This window comes from Kogia breviceps, chromosome 14 (genome assembly GCF_026419965.1).
Source record: "Kogia breviceps isolate mKogBre1 chromosome 14, mKogBre1 haplotype 1, whole genome shotgun sequence".
NCBI classification, from domain to species: domain Eukaryota; kingdom Metazoa; phylum Chordata; class Mammalia; order Artiodactyla; family Physeteridae; genus Kogia; species Kogia breviceps.
In genome coordinates, this window is record NC_081323.1 from 26,223,595 (window position 1) to 26,244,654 (window position 21,060).

At 51.5% G+C, this 21,060-nt stretch overlaps 1 long non-coding RNA gene and 1 other non-coding gene across 2 annotated transcripts in view; both read right to left on the reverse strand.

Annotated features, from left to right (window-relative positions):
* Nucleotides 1-20,768, reverse strand: part of LOC131741508 (uncharacterized) — a 42,707-nt gene extending 21,939 nt beyond the window's left edge. The window contains exons 1-2 of the long non-coding RNA XR_009331132.2: nt 20,583-20,768; nt 16,915-17,387 (exon numbers count right to left, since the gene is read on the reverse strand). This is a non-coding gene — a long non-coding RNA (uncharacterized lncRNA). The remainder of the gene's footprint in view (nt 1-16,914; nt 17,388-20,582) is intronic.
* LOC131741941 (U6 spliceosomal RNA) lies at nt 10,945-11,048 on the reverse strand. The gene has a single exon (XR_009331293.1). It is a non-coding gene; the product is annotated as a U6 spliceosomal RNA (small nuclear RNA).
* Nucleotides 20,769-21,060: the final 292 nt, after the last annotated feature.

Sequence of the window (21,060 nt, forward strand, 5' to 3'; positions counted from 1 at the left end):
AGACAAGCTCCATGTCCCAGACAGAGCATCACACAAAGGCCACCTCCCCCAGGGCAGGGGCCCCGGCCCAGAAGCCGCCCCTGTGTCCCAGGGTCTAGTGTTGAACCACGGTCAGGCCCAGGGTCGGCCTGCAGGCGCCTCCGCCCCGTGGGGTCCTCAGAGGCTGGGTCTGAAGGGGCTGCACCACTGGTGTGGTTGCCCCCAGGTCCAGGCTCAGCCCTGGGGTGCCCTCCCAGCGGCTCTCAGGTGGGGGACCCTGAAGGGGCGTCAACACGTCAGCAGGACCCCTAGGGACTGTCATAGGTGACAGCTGGAGGTGAGAGGCTGGAGCTAGGCCCTGAGGCCCCTCGAACTTGCAGGTTCACAGCTCACAGCGTCTAGGCCAGGCAGCCTCCCCACACATCATTCCAACATGTCAATAACTTCATGGGGATTTTCGTCCTCCTAAGGTGAGAGCTTGACAAGGCCTGTGTATCGGCCGCAGGGCATCCCCCGGAGCCAGCCCCTCCAAGAAGGGCCTTGACCGGCCTGTGGCTTCAGACCCTGGCCTCACTCAGACTGACGTCCAGCGCCCGCGGGCAGGGCTCAAGGGCAGAGCTGGGCCGAGGGACACCGGCCTCCCAGCTCACAGCCCAATGTAGTGTAAACATTTGGTAGAATCACAGTGAAGCGGCCTGGGCGTTCCTCCAGGGAGGTTTTTAAACCACTAACCTAATCTATTTCTTACAGGTCTTAGCTTCTGACAGTGAGAAAAGGCAAAGGGAAAAATAACAAATAACGAAAAGCACACAGGTGTGAGTCTCCTGGTCTTGCTCACACAGGAGAGAAGGAACCCACCTCTTTCCTGGCTGTTTCCCAACCAAATGTGATTCAAACATCTCCTCTCCTGATGACGCCGTTCCTGACAGATGTGGCAGTGGGGCTGGCGTGCTGCTCATGGCAACAGGGACCCTTGTCTCCAGGTCTCTGTCCTGTGGAGATGCCTCCAAACAGGAAAGTGGGGAATCCCCTGGCGGTCCCGTGGTCAGGATTCGGCCCCTGCAGGTGACCCGGCCTGCTCGGAGTCTGCACCTGCCCCCAGCCTGACCCCACGCAAATGACCGAGGAGACCCCAGACACATCTAGGCCCCCTACCCGGGCACATCCAGCTGACGGCGACCACCGCTAGTCACGTCCAACACCTGACCCTCACCCTGCTTCCCTGCCCCCCACCCCCCACCCCACCCCTACTCCTTCCCCCCACAGCCCCCCTCCCCTCCGTTACCTCCACCCCACCCAAAGCACGCCCCCCACCTCAGCTCCACCTGCCCAGCCTGAGCCCCTCCCCCATCCACTCACAGGCCCCCACCTCCCCATGGCCCCACATATGCTGCCCTACCCGGGGGACCAGCCCGACAGCCAGTCAGCGCAGCACAAATCAACCCGGACCCCGTCCCTTGAACGTACCCACCAGCTCACTCGATTTCCCTTCCCTCATCTCTGAAAGGGCGCTGGAGACCTCGTGCACAACCAGCAGGGAAGCAAGCCCACCACCTGCAGACAATCATACTCAGGCCCCCACCTCCGAACCCCTCACCTTTCTGCTCAGGGCGCACGCAGGTGGGGAGGGGGCGCAGGCTGGGGGTCCCAGCAGAGAGAGGATGAGCCCCGCTGTCCAGAGCCCAGGCCCAAGTGGGGCCGAGACCCTACCGTGACCAGGGCCCTGAATGCGGGCGGGGCCTGCCACAGGATGTGAAAAAGGTGCTGGGACTCCGTCATTACACTCGTTCACGCTGCCCACCTGAGCCTCCTTAAGACGCCCACACACAAAGACTGCAGCCTCCACCTGTACTGCCCCAGTGGGGCTAGCTGGGCGGGGCCTCACACCCACGGAGCTGAGAGATGATGGTAAACAGGTGTGGCTCAAGCTGCCGAATTGTGGAAATCTGTTACACAGCCACAGAAATCTAATTCAGTCACAAAGGAAGCATCAGCGAGTTCCATGAAGTAGAAATGTTATAGAACTGATCATAATGCAATAAGACCACAAGTTGTTAACAGTGTCAAAAAGCAGACAGAAAAAGACTTTCATGTGGAAAAATTTTTTTAAAACGATTAACTCTTGGATGAGTGGGGAAATACAACCGAAAGTATAGAATTTCTAAAAAAAAAAAATGACGTGAAAACACTACACATCAGAATCTATGAAATACATTTAAAGCACTAATCATAGAGCAATTCACAATATTACACATTTTTATTTAAAAAGATGAAAGCAAGTTAAATTCCCAACCCAAACAAAGCTTAGAAAAAGAACTAGGTAAATCAATAAGAGCATAAGAGAGTAAATAATAAAAATGAGAAGAGGTATTACAGGGTAAAGAACAGAAAAAACATAATTATGATTAGTAAACCAAAATCCTAATTTGTATTTTTATTTATTTATTATTTTTTTTGCGGTACGCAGGCCTCTCACTGTTGTGGCCTCTTCTGTTGTGGAGCACAGGCTCAGCAGCCATGGCCCAGCCGCTCCGCGGCATGTGGGATCTTCCCGGACCGGGGCACTAACCCGTGTCCCCTGAATCGGTGGGTGGACTCTCAACCACTGCGCCACCAGGGAAGCCCCAAAATCCTAATTTTTAAATTAACAGAATAGGTCACCCATTAGTTAACTTAATTGAGAGAAAAGAGAAGAAAACCAAAAAAAAAAAAAAAAGAAAGAAAAGAAAAAGAAAGAAATAATAAGAGGAGGATTTCCCTGGTGGCACAGTGGTTAAGTGGTTAAGAATCCGCCTGCCAATGCAGGGGACACAGGTTCGAGCCCTGGTCCAGGAAGATCCCACCTGCCGTGGAGCAACTAAGCCTGTGCACCACAACTGCCGAGCCTGTGCTCTAGAGCCCGCGAGCCACAACTACTGAGCCCACGTGCCACAACTACTGAAGCCCACACGCCTAGAGCTCACGCTCCATAGCAAGAGAAGCCACCGCAATGAGAAGCCCACACATCTCAACGAAGAGTAGCCCCTCCTCACCACAACTAGAGAAAGCCTGCACACAGCAATGAAGACCCAATGCAGCCAAAAATTAAAATTAATTAATTAATTAATTTTTAAAAACCTGGCCCTGTTAGAGATGGAAAACTTAGACCTATTTCCATAGAAGAAATAAAGTTACCAGGAAACACTGAGGCCCCTGTCCCCCCAAAAAAGTAATAGGCACAGGTAATTTCACAGATAAATTCTACCAAATCTTTAAGGACCAGATGGTCTTTTTTTTTTTTTTTGGAGTACAGTTGCTTTACAATGTTGTGTTAGTTTCTGCTGTACAGCAAAGTGAATCAGCTATACATATACATATATCCCCTCTTTTTGGATTTCCTTCCCATTTAGGTCACCACAGAGCAAGGGACCAGATGGTCTTAAAGCTTTACAAATTATCCCACAGCATTGAAGATGAGGGGAAAACTTTTATATTCTTTTTCTAAAGCAAGAACATTGGTAACCTAACTATAATAAAGACAGTATGAAAGAAGACATTTACAAGCCAATATCACTTATGAATATTGATGCAAAAGCACTAACTAAAACGTTGCCCATCAGAATACAACCCCATACAAGGAAAATAAGACACCACAGCCAAGGGGGATTTATCCCAAGACTCCAAAGTTGCTTCACTATCAGACATTCCAGACATAAAATTAACTATATTGACAGATTTCAGGAGAAAAATCATGATTCTCTCCATAGGTGCAAAAAAAGCCCTGACAAAGTTTAATGCCTGTTCCTGATAAAAATATAAACAGTAAGGAAAATAGATATTGATAGATAGATACTTTCTTCACATAACAAAATGTATATACCATTTCCTAAACCCATCACCCCCCTGAACAAGAGATGCTACTGTCAGCACTGTACAGAGGCATTAGCCACTGCAATCAGACAAGAACAATCAGTGAGGATCCTAAGAACTGGAAAAGAAATGAAACTTTCTCTATTTGCAGAGGCTATGATTGTCTACCTGGAAAACCCTAGAGCAATGCTGTGCAATTAAACTTTTTGTGATAATGGAATGTTCCACATCCTCCATGTCCAAAACAGGACCCACCAGCCACATGCAGCTATTGGGCTTTGAAATAGGGCTCCTGTGACTGAGGAACTGAGTATTTGGTTTCATTTCATTTTATTTTATGTGCATATATATATATATATATATTTTTTTTAATCTTGGTTGTGTTGGGTCTTCATTGTTGTTCATGGGCTTCCTCTAGTTGCAGTGAGAGGGGGGTACTCTTCATTGTGGTACTGTGGTGCGCGGGTTTCTCACTGCAGTGGTTTTTCTTGTTGTGGAGCATGGGCTCTAGGCACATGGGCTTCAGTAGTTGTGGCATGTGGGCTCAGTAGTTGTGACTCACAGGCTCTAGAGCGCAGGCTCAGTAGTTGTGGCGCACGGCCTTAGTTGCTCCACAGCATGTGGGATCTTCCTGGACCAGGGCTCAAACCCGTGTCCCCTGCATTGGCAGGCGGATTCTTAACCACTGTGCCACCAGGGAAGTCCCTGCACATATATTTTTATCAGCAATGGGCATTAAATTTTGTCAGGGCTTTTTTTGTACCTATGGAGAGAATCATGTGATTTTTCTCCTGAAATCTGTCTATATAGTGAATTTTATGTATAGAATTTCTGATAGTGAAGCAACTTCGGAGTCTTGGGATAAATCCCCCTTGGTTGTGGTGTTTTATTTTCCTTATATAGGGTTGTATTCTGATGGACAATGTTTTGGTTAGTGCTTTTGCATCAGTATTTAACAGCTACAAGTGACTATCACATTGGACAGCAGGTCTGGCCATAGAGAATCAATGGGGAAAATGGACTCAAACAATAAGCAAGTTCACAAAGGCATGAAATTATCACACAGAAATCCAGAGCTTCATGTCCACACAAAATAACTGGTACAGAAACCCCCATCAACATCAGATACCAAGAAGATGAAACACTTTGGAATTAACCTAACAAGTGTGCAAAAGTCATTATTGGGACAATTAAAGAAATGTGAGTACAAATTGCAGATTAGAGAACACCTAGTATTGTATCGAGGTTAACATCCCAATTTTGACTTATGCTTTGGTCGTAGGAGAATAAACACCCCATGTTTAGGAAACACACCCCTGGAATATTTAGGGTTGAGGGGGTCACCATTATGCAACTTAATCTCTGAAGACAAACATAGGAGACATTAACTTTTGGGTGATCTGGGAGAAAAGAATGCAGGATTCACTGACCTATTTTTGCAACTTTTCTCTAAATGTGAGATCACAATAAAAAAGTTAAAGAACTGAATTATAAATGCCACGCTCTATGACCTGGCACTTCCCTTGCAGGAACTTGGGTCACACTTGTGCCTGTGAGCACAGCTTCTACGAAGAGCTTCTCTGTTATGTCCAGACTTTCTACTACCTTCTAACATCACTAAATTATGTGTGTCCACACGGTGGCTCCTTACATCCACCAAAGAGGGGCCGGGCAGATGGGGACAACCCCACACAAAGACCACAGAAGGTGCAGAAGGGTGTGTGTGTGTGTGGAGGGTTCTGTGCACACAGAATGTCCCCAGGACACCAAGAAACATGGGGTGGCCATCTCTTGGGGAGGAACTCGGAGCACTGGGGTGGGGAAAAAATTCATGTTTCAGTACATATCCCTAAAAATTAAATAATTTTTTTTTTTTTTTTTGGCAGTACTCAGGCCTCTCACTGCTGTGGCCTCTCCCGTTGTGGAGCACAGGCTCCGGCCACGCAGGCTCAGCGACCATGGCTCACAGGCCCAGCTGCTCTGCGGCATGTGGGATCTTCCCGGACCAGGGCATGAACCCGTGTCCCCCGCATCAGCAGGCAGACTCTCAACCACTATGCCACCAGGGAAGCCCTTAAATAATTTTGATACTGTCAAATACAAGATGGTACAGCCAGAACCCTGCTATGGGCTGAATTGTGTCCCCCAGAACAGATGTTGACATCCTGACCCACAACATCTCAGAATGGGACCTTGTCTGGAAACAGGGTCTTTGCAGATGTAGTTAGTTACGATGAGGTCTTACTGGAACAGGGCGGCCCTAATCCGCTAAGACTGGCAGCCTTCTAGGAGGAGGAGGCAAGACACAGCCATATGAAGACGGAGACGGATGGGGGATGCGTCCACAGGCCGGACGCCAAGGGTTGCAGGCAGCACTAGAAGCTGGAAGAGGCAGGAGAAGCCTCCCCTGGAGCCTCGGAGGGAGCAGCCTGATCTGACTTCTGGCCTCCAGACAGTTAGGGGATGCACTTCTGTGGTTTGAAGCCCCAAACCTGTGTGTTAGGCAGCCCTGGGAAAAGTAACACAGACCCTGAAAGCAAACAGGCCTGAGCCCAAGGTGCAAACATCAGCCCATCAGCCAGCCTGAAAGCTCCGGCCCAGAAGCAAGGATACCCCCTCCCTGGTCGGTCCCTGTCACAGGATGTAGACTTGGCCCCACCGCTGTAGCCAGAAACCACCTCCGGCTTGTCAAGTGCAAACGTGGGCTCTTTCAAATGCTAATTGGGATGCATAGGGGGCCCCCAAAAGGAAAAGAAATAATGGGCAAAGCAGGGCCCTAAAGGAGCTGTGAGGGGAGAGAAGGGACGGGAGGCAGACAGGAAGCGAGGACACGGCAGACAGAGGGTCTGCACACACTGTGCCGCGTCTGTGCACCGCCTGAGGGGGTGCGGTCCAGACCAGAGAGCGGGGGGGCGGGGGGTGACAAAGAGCCCAGCAGAAAGTCTAATGACCGCAGTGTCCGGCACAGGTAGGAAATCAGCCGCACCGACGTTTGCAGGGCGACCCCAGGTGACCAGCACTGCTAAGCAGAGTTGTGTCCACCAAGAGAGGACTTTGTCAGTCCCGGGTGTCACTGGGGGCGTCCACTCACCGGAAGAGCCAGGCAGGGCCCCGCTTCACATGCAGATGCAGGAGCAGGTGCCGCGGCCAACACGCCTCACCCTGGTTCCACACATCAGTGTCTTAGCTGTGCTGACATGCTCACACACATACACACATGTGCACACACACACCCCAGCTTTGAGGAGCCCTTCTGCCTCCTTATTCACTTACTCCCAGACCAGCTTTGCCCTTTCTAGATGGGAGGGAACAAGGCAGGCATCCTCACCAGGGACAGGAGCCACAGAGCAGGCATCCACGGCCGCAGGGCTGGGAGCGGTTACGCGCGGAGGACTGAGAACAGAGACAAGTGCTCTGAGCAGCAAGACTGGGATTCCGCTGTTGGGTAGGGGGTCACTCTCACACAGAGGCAGAAATTCGAGGAGGCTGTGGAGTTGGGTGGAATCGGGAGGCATATGGCTGTGAACTCAGTTTCAATCCGAATGGCTACAGACCAAAGTGCACAAACGTGTGTGTGCACGTTCACGTGTTCCTTAGCTCCATCCAAGAGCACCTGGAGTACCTTCCAAATCCTACCTCTCACTGAAAGGCACCAGGCTCTGCAGAGTGGCCACGTCCAGGGCTGGGCGGGGACAGCAGAGCCTGAACACCTTCAGTCCAGAGAGTAAGGATAGACCCATGAAGAGGGGCTCCCACCGGCCAAGGCCCAGACTCTGGGGCAGGAGCATGAAATATGACATTGAATGAATGAATGAATGAATGGAGAGTCCGACGAGGAGCAAGACCTTTGGAGTTCTAAGGTTACGGCGGGGGAAAGAGGCATGGTGGACATGGTACTGATGGACCAGCACGGTGAACACTGCCAGAAACAAGCCACATGGAAATCACACCCTCCCAATCCTGCATAGGTGCAAACCCATGAACCCCGTCCTGAAGCAACATCAGACACACCCAAACTTAGGTCCCCACGAGGCCGTGGTCCCTGCTCTTCAAAAGCGGAAGGTCACCAAGTCCAGACAGAGGGGACGGAGATGTTCACATGCTGGCCTATTCTCCAGGCCCACCATGCATCAAGACTGACACAGGGTCCACCCAGGTAGGCTTGGGGCGTGCTTTGTCATAGCATCTTCCCTTCCCTAAAGACGCTACAGCACAGATTAGCTTTTATGTTGAATTTGCTTTGGTTTTTCCCTAAGAACTTGGTGACCCTCCCTCGGCACAGAGACCGTCCCAGAATCCAGGGGGCAGGACCCAGAGGGAAGACCTCAAGGACTTTTTGCTCCAGGCAAGACTTCTGCTCTCAGAGGGTCTGCCTTCGGAGCAAGTTCCTCCCTCGCAGGGGTGCAGCTAGAGCCACAGCTCTGGGCCAGGGCCAGGGTCAGCTCTCGGCCAGGGCCAGGGTCAGCTCTCAGGGAGAAGGCCCTTCCTTTCTCCCTAGCCATCTGACCTACCCAAAATGGGTACCCCTCACAGTGTTTTCTAGGAAGCCATTTCTCCATCCTCTAGCTGGTCCCCTGCGGCATCGAATGGGACCCCTGAGGCACTGTCACCCTCACTATGGCCGGGGGCGGTGGGGGACAAGGAACCTGGTGTGCTTTCCGGGCCGGTGACAATGAAAGCATACCTCCCCTAAACCCGACGGCCCGCTCAGCCCCTCTGCCTGTGGGGACTCACCCTGCGTGGCCCAGGCTGGGGCTCCAGGCAGCAGTGCCTGCTGGTGGAGCCGCAGCTCCTCCTCCAGAGTGTGCCCCCCAGGCCCATCCTGCCTGCTCCCCACAGCTGCCTGGTGCAAGCTCACTGCTTCTCTTCTCTGTGTGTATTTTCTCTGGAGCCTGACCCATGGGCTTTTCTGCATTCTCTTTGAGATAAAAATCAAAAACAAATCTTTAAAGACCATCTCCAAAAACCACAGAATGGCTGGAATTAAATAAAAATAAAGCTTGTGGTTTTCCTTGCAGGAACTTCCTGCTTATCTGAAATGCACAGAGTCAGCAGCACCTCAGAGCCCGGATGGAGGTTCCCGGGGCCTCAGCCTTGGGATGGGGTCATCCCAGCAGGTGACTGGCCACCCTGTCCCAGTGTGCATTACGGGAGGGGGACAGTGGCCAGACCTGCTGGCCTACTGCCAATGTACACGTGTGTGCAGTCCACGTGGGGGCTGAAAAGTGTCCCCAAATATCCACATCCACCCTGATCTGTGCCCAGACTGTTCTGTGTTCTCTTATGAGATGGTTGGTCATGTGTGGGCACAGAAGAATAGCTCGGGAACACAGTTTATTAGACTCAAGGGTCCTAGAGGTGAGGCCACACATGCAGGGCCATGGGGAAGCCCCCGAGTGGAAGCAGGAGCCAGGGGGAGGCCTAGGAGAGCCTTTATCAGTTCCGGGGGCGCTGGGGTTGTCCCCAGCTGTCTGGTCCCTCTTCCTGGGTGATTAAGGGCAAGGGGGAATGTTGGCACTGTGTGTGAGAGGTGGATAAGTAGGTGGTGTGGGGTCTGGAAGCAAGGTATCTTAAGATGTCAAGACATCACAAGGTACAGAAAATTGTAAAACATGATGAATACAACCTGAATATCAGGTTATGACATTATTTGGAAACGGGGTCCTTGCAGACGTAATAAAGTGAAGGATCTTTAAGATGAGATCATCCTGGATCAGGGTGGCCCTCAATCCAACGACTGGAGTTCTGACAGAGGAGAAACCACACAAAGATGGAGGCAGAGGCTGGAGTGATGCGGCCACAGCCCAGGGACACCTGGTGCCCCAGAGGCTGGACAAGCCCGAAGGATCCTCCCCCTCCAGCCCCCAAGAGCCTCCAGAGGCAGCACAGCCCTGAGACACCTGAATCTCTGATTCAGGCTCCAGACTGCAAGAGAACCAGTGTTGTCTCAGGCCCCCAGTTGGTGGTGATTTGTTGTTCCCTGAATCCACAGTCCCAGAAACATTCCAAGGGATTTTGGCATCATCTTGAAACAGCCTTGAGAAACCAATAAAACTGTCCATTAAACTTTCCTTTCAGTTGCCAAGAGAGCACCTTTGGGATGACATTAAAATTTGGGGGCAGGAGGACGGAAAGGATGCTTTTTGGTGGGTGCTGTTAGTCTGCCGAAACTGGCACCACAGAAGGAGAATCAGGAGGTTTTCACCTGGAAAGCCTGTCGTTTATGACCGGGTCCTTCTGACCGCGAACCGGACCACAGGTTCCTCCCAGGCTCCAAGTAACACATACTGGGATCCGCCCACGTCTGAATACAGCACAAAAATCTCCCTAGCTGCAAGTGGAGAGCTTTCCCACACAAGTAATTTAAGATGCTGGGACACATGGGGGCGAGGCACTGAAACCTGCTCAAGATCTCTGCTGAATTCCACGTGGAATTTATGCGGATCTTCTGATTGCCAGGAATAGATCTATCATACTAACGACTGCAGTCCTTAACAGCACTCACACACATCTAGTGGCAAGTAACAGAACTGCAGGAACACAGGTGAAAAGGAGAATCTGGCAGCTTTAAAAGCAGTCTTGCGTTCATCACAAAATTCCCACCTGTACTTGTCTCTCCCTACCCTGAAGATCACTCTCTTAGAATGTATACTCCACGCAGCCTTATCAGCCAGGAAGACTTTGTCATATTTTCTGATCCACAGTTAGTAGTGTGAAATTAAAATGTTTTATTTTTAGAAAATTTTCCAAATGCAAACCATAACATAAAATTTAATGTACGGGCTTCCCTGGTGGTGCAGTGGTTGAGAGTCCGCCTGCCGATGCAGGGGACACGGGTTCGTGCCCTGGTCCGGGAGGATCCCACATGCCGCAGAGCGGCTGGGCCCGTGAGCCATGGCCGCTGAGCCTGCGCGTCTGGAGCCTGTGCTCCGCAACGGGAGAGGCCGCAACAGTGAGAGGCCCGCGTACCACAAAAATAAATAAATAAATAAAAAATAAATGTGATTTTTCTTTCAGGCCATATTGTCTCAAAATCCTGACAGAGCCTCCTAGAGGTGGGGGCAGGGTACTCATCTGAAAATCACTCTTCTGGAAAAACTGACTTAATGATCATGAAAAGATATGGACTGCTTCACGCACTTGCGTGTCATCCTTGCGCAGGGGCCGTGCTAATCTCTGTATCCTTCCAGTTTTAGTGCACGTGGTGCTGAAGCCAACACCATGTGGAATTTAAAGAAACCGACAATTCACATGAATAACGCCGATGTCCGCGCCCCCTGTAACCTACAACCGCCTTAGGGGGCTTCCCCAATGGTGTTTCATCAGCTCCTCCAGACTGATCTAAGTCTTCGTTTTTTGTTGTTTGTTTTTTGTTTGGTTGGGTTTTTTTTGCTGTACGCAGGCCTCTCACCGCTGTGGCCTCTCCCACTGCGGAGCACAGGCTCCGGACGCGCAGACCCAGCGGCCATGGCTCACGGGCCCAGCCGCTCCGCAGCATGCGGGATCCTCCCGGACCGGGGCACGAACCCGTATCCCCTGCATCGGCAGGTGGACTCCCAACCACTGCGCCACCTGGGAAGCCCTAAGTCTTAGTTTTTGTGCAGAATAATCTTTCTTCCTTGTATTGATGCGGGAAGAAATAATAGTTGTTTTCACAATTCACCATCCATACACGGTAACAGAAGACAGTTGCCTATCAGAACACAGCTTTGCTAAAAGTGGCTGGTTGGGAGGCAAACTCCTAATTGTACTTGGAAGGGACAGTGGGTTAATTTTGCCAAGAAGGAGAGTTTGGAAGAGAAAAGAAGAGACAGGCAGACAAGGAATCATATTAATTTCTTTTGTGCAGCAAAATATTGTATCAGCTTACAGTTATAAAGTTCTAACAACTAACAAGCTTTACTGAAGACAAGAAAGAAACCACACGCTGGCCAACATGGAGCCCAAGGCCCAAAGCTGTCTTAGACTTGAAGCGATTGGAGCAAAAGCAAAGTCACTCATGAAACAAAAGCAGAGAGGCTCAAAGGGAGCTGCACACATCAGTATTTTCAACGAATAAACATCCACAGGCACCTGTTTGCTGGGAACCAAGAGAGAAGAGCAAAGATTTTAGAAAAAAGCAGGGAGTGAGGCGCAGGCCATGGGGACTAAAAGTCATCTAATTTTATCTGGCTTCTTTCCAATGGTAAAATCTAATCCATCATTTTCTCTGGGTGAAAGCTCTTAATGAAAATTCAGAGAGTGCAACTGAAATTTAGAATTCTCCAGGGATTCTGCTGGGAAGATGTCTAACAGCCACACAAAACTCACCGCAGCCAAACCTGCCAAGAGAACAGACCACGTGGGAAGCCGTGGGGCTGTACTGTGGCTCCCAGACCTCCGTGGCCCTCGCCACCACAGGAAACATCCTCCTCCTGCCGGGGAGGAGGGGGTGGCTCCTCCAAGACCCCAGTTTACAGCTCTCAGCTCGTGAAACCCTGCGGGAAGGGCCGGATGGAGAGAGGCGGCCTCTCAGCACCACACACTTGCACCCTTGACACCATCCCCCACTGTCCTCACTCGGACGGACGGGGAAGGGGTCTCGCTGGTCTCCCTCGTGCAACCATCACACCTGTCTAGTTCCAGACTTTTCCATCACCCAAAAACGAAACCCCACACCCATTAGCAGTCACTCGCCACCCCCTCCCCCAGCCCCTGGCACCCGCTGATCTGTTTTCTGTCTCTCAATTTACCTGTTCTGGATGTTTCACACACAAGTGAACTCATGTCATGTATGTGGCCCTTTCTGTCTGGGCTCTTTCACTTAGAATAATGGTTCCAAGGTTCATCCACATTGTAGTGTGTCAGCACTTCATTCCTTTCTACAGCTGGATGATGCCCCCTTGTACGGATGACCACATTCTGTTTATCCATCATTCGTCAATGTACATGGGCTGTTTCCACCTTATGGCTGCAGTGACTGTGCAGGAATGACCGTGGGCAGGCAGGTATCTGCTCAGGTGCCTGTTTTCCAATTCTCTTGGGTGTGCACCCAGGAGTGGAGTTGCTGGGTCACCTGGTAACTCTGTGCTTAACCTTCTGAGGAACCTCCAGACTGTTTCCCACAGCGGCTACACTGTTTTACATCCCCACCAGCCATGCACGAGGGTTCCAATTTCTCCACATCTACGCCAGCACTTGTCATTTTGCATTTTTATTATAACCACCAGAGAGGGGGCAAATGGTATCTCGTGGTGGTTCTGATTTGCATTTTTCCAAGTATCTTTTCAGGTGCTTGTTGGCCATCTACCTATCTTCTCTGGGGAAGTGCATTTTTGAATGGGGTTGTCTTTCTCCTGTTTCTACTCGCCTTTCTGTAGCCCTGTATGTAGGAGGCTTGGGCATGCAGGGTCCTGGTGCTCACGTGAGGCTCGCAGGGTCATCCAGCATGCCCTTCAGTACACAGGCTGTAACCTTTGGTCAATGTTTGGAACTAGGGGGAGGGGTGATCTCAGCCTTTTAATGATCTCCTGGGTGTTCCCTTGTTAAGGATCTTTGATCAAAGGACATTATCATCCAGTATATTTTATATTTTATTTTCTTCTGGGAAGAAATGGATCTCAGTTACCCCAGAGCATGAGGAATGACCCAGAGGTCAGGTTGACACCTCAAGCTGAGTAACGTAAGACAGCAGCCAGGGCTTCCACACCATTGAAACCCAAGCCCACTGCCACCTTCAATACCGGAGAGGGTTTGAAGAACCAAAATTCAACTGAAAAAGCCAGAAAACACGTAGCTACACCAGATGTCACCATTAAGCTTACAATAGTGACACATAATTTTTCTACCACTTCAAAGTTGTGTCACCACGTCCATTCCCTGCACCACGAGCTCAGTATCCCCTTAATTATCTGCCTTTGATAAAGAGGCAATTCGGATTTGTTTCCACAAAAGCAGGGCCCACGTAAAATTCTCAACAGATGTACTCCAAGCACACGCGATGCTAGAGAGCCGTGTTAAAGCACTTTGCGTCTTAACTCTCTTACGTTCTGGAGCGTCTCGCCCTGAAAAACCATCATGATTTAAGGGAGCGCCCCAAAATTCAGAAAATATGTTCTTCTGTATCTACATGAAAATACGGGTATGACCTCTCACACTTGCAACCTGAACATTAGGTTTCCAATGATAAACATTCAAAATCATCTCAGCAAACCTCCGCCCAGCACATCTGCACCTGGTGGTTAGGGTGTGGCTTCCAGAAGGAGGGGCAGATGGCCTGCACGCAGGTTGCTCCCAGCTCCTCCTGAGGGCAGAGGTCACCAGAGCTGGCTGAGGCCCAGTGGCTCCTGTTGGCTCAGGTGATGGAGCCAATGGACTCGCTGTTCTCTCTGAGCGCCAAGGAGATGACAAGTTCAGGGTACGGTGGTAGCACACAGCAAATCCCCCTTTTGTTTCCTATGTGGGACATTTTGAACCGAATTTAAACCAAACACAGGAAAAAGCTAAAATTTTTTTCAGTTTTCTGACGTGTAGCCCCCAAGACGATGACGCATCGCCCGCCCTGTAGAAGGCATGCCCCTCCCTTCTCTACAACCCTTGCCTGCCTTCGCTGGGACCTCTCTTCTCACTCACCTTCCTGCCTGACAGTGTCTGCCTAGGGGATCAAGCTCCATCTTCCCACTCATTCTGGTGAGCTTTTGAGCGTGATGTCACACGTGAGGGGAGGAGGGCAGTCCGGCTCCTGCCCTCACATCCCCATATGCCCCCTCCACTCCTATCGCCTCAGCCCACCTGAATGTCTGGCCAAGTTATGGAGCCTCTGTGGTGAAGGAGACTGTAGGGTAGGAAATACCTTTTCCTTTACCCTCTCATGTTCAGTAACTGAGGTGTGTGGACTAAACTGACAACAGATTTAACAGAAGAAAAAAGTTCATTCCCATGCACATGGGAGCCAAGAAAAGTAGCTGGCTCAGTAAATGGTTTCAATTAGATGCTTATATACCTAATTTAATAGGGGAAAGGCAGCCGGGAGAAAAGCCTTTCTACAGGAAAAACAAGTCTCTTTAGGAAAGACAAACGGGTGTTAAGAGAACAATCGAAACATAAGAAGGTACGTAATAATGTCCCTGAGAAGGAACTTGGGATAGGATTTATTCACAGTATCCCACCTGGAAGCAGACAGAAGGAATTTACAGCAGCCTTATTTCCCAGAAGTTGCTCTTATTCAGATGAGGGACGCTCCAAAAAGGCCTCATTCTGCATCTATTGATTCTCAAATGCCGTCAGCTCAAAATAAACCTCACGCCAAGGTGCTATATTTTAGCGTGGCATATCCTGATCCCCCTCAGGGCCCTTAACCACACGTCTGCCCTGTCACCCAGTGCTGACCAAGTCCCCGGGGTCAGCAGGACTCGCTGCTGCACAGGCTCCATCTGCTCTTTCCTCCAAGACCAGGCCCAGCAGATCTTTTTTTTTTTTTTTTTTTTTTTTTTTTTTGCGGTACGCGGGCCTCTCACTGTTGCGGCCTCTCCCCGTTGTGGAGCACAGGCTCCAGACGCGCAGGCTCAGCGGCCATGGCTCACGGGCCCAACCGCGGCATGTGGGATCTTCCCGGACCGGGGCACGAACCCGTGTCCCATACATCGGCAGGCGGACTCTCAACCACTGCACCACCAGGGAAGCCCGGCCCAGCAGATCTTTTAAGGGCCACTCAATCTCCCAAATGAGGGTGATTAGAACACCCAGTGAAGAAGGAACCAAGAAGGAAGTGTGGCCCCCACGGCAGCCTGGGAGCCCACAGTGGAGCAGAGGAGAGGAACCGTGTCGGGTCCTCACTCCAGGAAGCCGGGGACAGAGGTGAGGAAGCGGGTAGCCGGACATGCCAGAGCGTCCCCCAACCCAGGCTGAGCCAGTGGCCCACGGTCCACGATACCCTAAGTAGAGGTCACAAGAACACCCTCTGACAGAGATCTTTCAGCTGGCTGCTTCCTGGAACCCTGGCTATACCGATGCTGCTGAGCGGCTTGGATAAGCATCCTGCTCACACGCACTGCCTCCCCGTCACCTCCAGCATCCCATCTCTCCAGGGTTTACTCTTCCAGTGAAACCATGGTTGTGTTTAGAGCCTCTGATAAAGTTTTGCGACAATAACAAAAGACAAGATTTCTGTCCTGATACATCAGATATTCTTCCACTTGGAATAAGATGAATAAATTCCCCTCCCCTTCCAAAAAAAATAAAGACACAAACATTCTTAAATTCCTACACAAGACATGTGCTTGGAAATGCCTGAGACCGAAATATTTTGTCAATTCAGTATGTACTCGGGCATCAAAAAAGACCAAGCAGCGAGTCCTTTTGTGATCCTCTAAATTATGTTTTGGCTTTTAAGTTTACACACATCTTGTTTGTTTTTACATGGGATCCACTATATTCCTTCATATGTTTTCTTTTCTAATATGAGAAAAACTAAGGAGATGAAATGGAATGTTATTACATTACAGTCCCACATGTTTCCACAGTCAAAGTCAGGTGGTTGGAAAGAATGGAGCTAGAACTGGTTTTATGGGATGGCGGTCTGGCATCCTCTCGATGAGTCCCAGCAGTTAGCAGTAGCTCCAGGACCTGGTTCAGTCAAGGCTGAAATGTCCATCATCATCTTCATCACCACCATCATCATCATCATCACTATCATCACCACCATCATCATCATCGTCATCACCACCACCATCATCATCATCATCATCACCACCATCATCATCATCGTCATCACCACCATCATCATCATCGTCATCACCACCATCATCAACATCACCCTGGGGTGACACTTACACAGCACTGACCATTAGCCCCTTCCATGATTTAATTTATCTAATCCTCACACCCTGTGGGGTTAACCCCAGTTCACAAGTGAGGAAACGAGGGCACAGAGAAGTTGAAGCCACACAGCCAGGAGGGGACAACACCAGAATGTGAACCCCAGCAGCCTGTCTCCAAAATAAGGCCCATCCCTGAAACACCAGACCATTTGTGAGCCTAACTCCCAGGGCACAGAAGGCTCCTGGGAGCATGGTCAGCAGCGGGCCATCCTGCTTTCCTTTCTCTTACCTCCCTCTGTTGCTTACACAGTGAGCTCTGAGCTCTGCAGCAGTGAAATGCGGTAGCCTGTGTCATGCACAACCAAAGCACCTCTGACCCTCACTAGGGAGGGAGAAACAAGGCGTGTGGATATTGAAATGGGAAGGTCTGGCTGTTCACCCTTGGCTGAAGCAATCCAGATGAGCCCAACTCAACACCTGGTTTGCTTTTCTGAAGACAAACAACAAAAAGTTCAATTTCTGGGGGACAGGGCTGGTTCTGTTTCTGCTTTAAATGCTAAGCAGATTCCTCAGCTGGGGAGGCCACGGGGCGAAGAGGTGCACACAGGTGGAGGGTCTGGAAGAAGCCGTGAGCCAACAGAAAAGAAGGGTCAGGAGACTGTCTCTCAAAGGCAGCAAGAACCTCTGCGACCACATCCTGCTGCCCGGTGGGGGGCTGCCTCGGCAGGTCCTGCAGATGGGAAGACTGCCCATCAGCTGTGCCTGAGGGACAACAAGAAATAGAGGCTAATTAAGAACATTTATGAAAAGCCAGGAGCCTCGATCCTCACTCAGCATCCTCACTCATTAAGGACATGTCAGTGGAGAGTGGAGCCAAACGTTCTTTTTCTAGGAAAGAAACAGGCTTTTCCACAAACCAGTTGTCACCAGGACAATGAGGGGTAAGGCCCAGACTGCCATACGGTTCCAGGCTGCTCCCACCCCAAGTGCTGGGAAGGTGACAGGGACAACCTGGAGTGGGCTCCCCACCTCCCAATCCAGCCCAATCCACTCAGCCCAGAGTACCCGCCAGCCCCTACAGTCACCACCTCATCAGTGCACACACCCCTGCTCCCATCACCACTCCTGGCTGCTCCCTGTGGAGCCTGGCCCTCAGCAGGAGCTGGTCACCCATGACTAGCACCATCAGGGGCCTCAGAGCCTCAAGGGGATCCTGAGGGGCAAAGCAGGTGAAAGCAGTGGCTCAAGGCCCCGAGGACAAAGTGAGGCCTCCCAGAAAAGCCAAAGGGGGAGTCTGAGGAGACGACAGCCTGAACTCACAATCCCATTAGCTCACCTGAGAGCAAGCCCAGCGGGGAGACAGCAGGCTGGTTGCCCACTGGATCCAGGGAACGTGGGCTGAGCTGGGAGGACATGTGCTCCCCAGACAGAGCTCAGCCACCAGGACCAAGGAGTCCCTCACCAAAGCAGAGCCTCGGCTCCCCCCTGAGATGAGGCCTCAGACCGGACGGGCTGCAGGGCTCCTCACCAGGTGCTCCCACCAGATGCTCAAGGGTATTGGGCCTCCATCTCCCTCAGCCCTGCTTTGCTGTTGCTGCTTCTATGACACCACATGCTCTCCTGGCCCCGGGCTGCCATCCCCTCAGGCTCTCGCCCCTTCCCTCTCTTTCTCCCTTTGAGGAGGACAGGAAGGACCCTGTTCAGTGCCTCCAGCCCCTCTCAATCTTTTTTCTTTTTTTTTTGCCCCTCTCAATCTTAGGGGAGGGAAGCAGGGCATACAGAAAGGTCATGGTCCGAGAAGCAGTCACCATCTCTCTGCCTAATTGTGAGAAAAACATCTGACAAACCCCAGTTGAGGGGCACCCTACGAAATCCTTGACCGGCACACCTCAGAATGGTCAAGGCCATCAAAACTAAGCCAGAGACCCTATCCCAGAGAAGCCCAGGAGATGTGAGGACCACACATCACAGGAGCCTGGCACAGGAAAAGGATGCTACTTAACACTGTGTTGGAGTTGGTGCATAACTGTGATGAGCACACCTCACGAGCACAGAGGTTAGTGATGGGGGGATGCACAGGGCAGGGGACACACAGGGACTCTGTCCTTCCTGCTCAGTTTTTCTGTAAACCTAAATCTGCTCTAAAAAAGTTTTAATTAAGTCTATAATTAATTTTTTTAAGTAGCAAGATGTCCCCACAATCACAGCAGCCCAGTCTCTCCATAGACCCCGAAAGGTGAAAGGCCCAGGACCCTCACAATCACCCAATCTCTGACACAGATGGTGTCCTCTGGGAATCTCAAATACCTGGGCCTCAGCAAGACTGACAGGCAGAGTAACCTTGATTACAAATCAGATTTCCACAAGCTCATTTCTCCTCATAAAATTATACTAAATATTTTATGACTGACCCTCCTTATCTTCAACAAAAGGAATCAAAAAGCAGCAGATCAATGGGGACAGAACGCCAGAAAGGGCGTGAGTCAACCATACGTGGTTCGCGAGGTGGGTCCAGGGTCATAGGGCTGCAAAGAACTATATGTTCACCCCTGACCTCTTGAAAGGGTACAGTGGGATATTCCAGAGACTATGTACCTGACAGGCAAAGTCGGAACTGACTCAGCAGAAGCAGAGCCAAGAATGCAGCTCCTTTAAGAGATCTGCACAAACGTAAAATGATGGGAAAATAATGCTGTTTTTCTTTAAAACGTGATGTTTACATGTAGTGGATTTATTAAGGAGAGTTAAGGGGTCCTGAGACCGAATTTGAAAGCTAGGTCCGGCGTTTGCAACGTAGGGAGGTGATTGCATGCGCCTGTGGCTCCACCTAGTGCCAGGCAGGGGACACGGGTGGGCCAGCCAGCTAACCGAGGATGGAGCCGCCTGACACCACCACACAAAGTCGTGGCGATTCAGGAGGTGTCTTTTGGGGATTCGGGTGAATGTAACATGAAACTCTGTCCTGGCAGGGTTGCTGGGACCCTTCTCCGAGATGCAGCTCCACAGACCTCGGCACAAGACCGGCTCAGAGCCTCTAGACACCACGGGGAGCACTCTCACCATGCCATTGACGCATTTGCCCGTTAGAGATGGACCCCCCCCAGAAGGTGGGACTTGGCTACCTGCACAACCCAGGCCCTGCCCAGGACGAAGCCAGGGGGCTCAAGGAAGGAGGGGCTGTGGAGGAACAAGGAGAGGCGGCCTCCAAGTTAGAATTCAGGGACTCACCAAGATAGGGTGGCAGTGGGGCTCCCCGTGGGTGTTGAGCAGCGCCCCTAGCCTCCACCCCCCAGACGCCACAACTACTCCCAGTGGGAGCCGCCATCTACATCCTAGCAGAAGGTGGTGGAGCAAGATTGGATGTGGATCCCAGGAGACCAGCTTCACAGGTGTGCAAAAGGTCACGGCTCCTTTGCTGTGCCTTGGTTCACCAAATTTTGTCTCCAACACGCCCCTCCCCCACCCTGCAAGCCTGCCCTACTTGCTGTCCAAGCCACAGGCCACCGGGACAGCGCCCCAAGTCCTTAACTGTCCACTGTCACCTGTCTTCCCAGCCTGTAAGTTTTACACAAAACTGCCTGGTGTCCACTCCATGACACACCTCAAAATGCACCTGGAACAATAATTAAGTGGCTAGCTCAGGTTTCCAGAACAGCCCTTTAGGAGGGAGGGAGGGTGTCCCTCGAGAGGGGCAACGTGGGGAGGGGAGACTTGAGAGGGAGGACCTGAGGAAGGGTCCCGAGAGGGGGGGACCTGCGAGGGGGGACATGGGAGGGAGGACCTGAGAGAAGGGACCTGAGACAGGGGACCTGAGAGGGGGGACATGGGTCAGGCAGAGGCACCCTGCCGGCTCTGTCGCCTGACTCTAACATCGCCCCTTTTTTCACGGAGTCCCGCGGCCGGTCACACTCACCAATGCCGCCGTGGGGGTGTCCGGCCCCCTCAAAGGTCACCTACCATAACTTGACAGGAGCCTGGGAAGCCAGATCAAGGGAACACTGAGAGTCACAGGCGTGACAACACCGGCTCCCTCCACGCAACACTTCCGCCCTGAGGACGCCATCGCCCGGCTCCAAGATGGCTGCTCCACGCACGACGTCGTACCACAGAGGCCCCGCCCCTCTTCCGGAGGGCGCCCTCTGAGCTCCCCGCCCCCTCCGCGCTTCGACCCGGAAGGGATCTCCCAAGGCTGCAGCGAGGTTCCAGTGCCACAGGCAGTTGAAAAAAGGGCAGCGGCGGGGATCGCGGACTTGTCCAGGGTTTGGCGGCCCGGAACCTCCTGCAGGGCCTTCCCTCGCGGAGCCGTACAGTACTTTCTTCATGATAAACACCCCACGTTAACACCAGTAAGAGCGCAGGAAACCTTTGTTTGGCTCAAGCTTTCTAGATAAATGGGCCGTCAGCCTCCGTGCTAGGAGTCCTCGTCCAGTAAGGA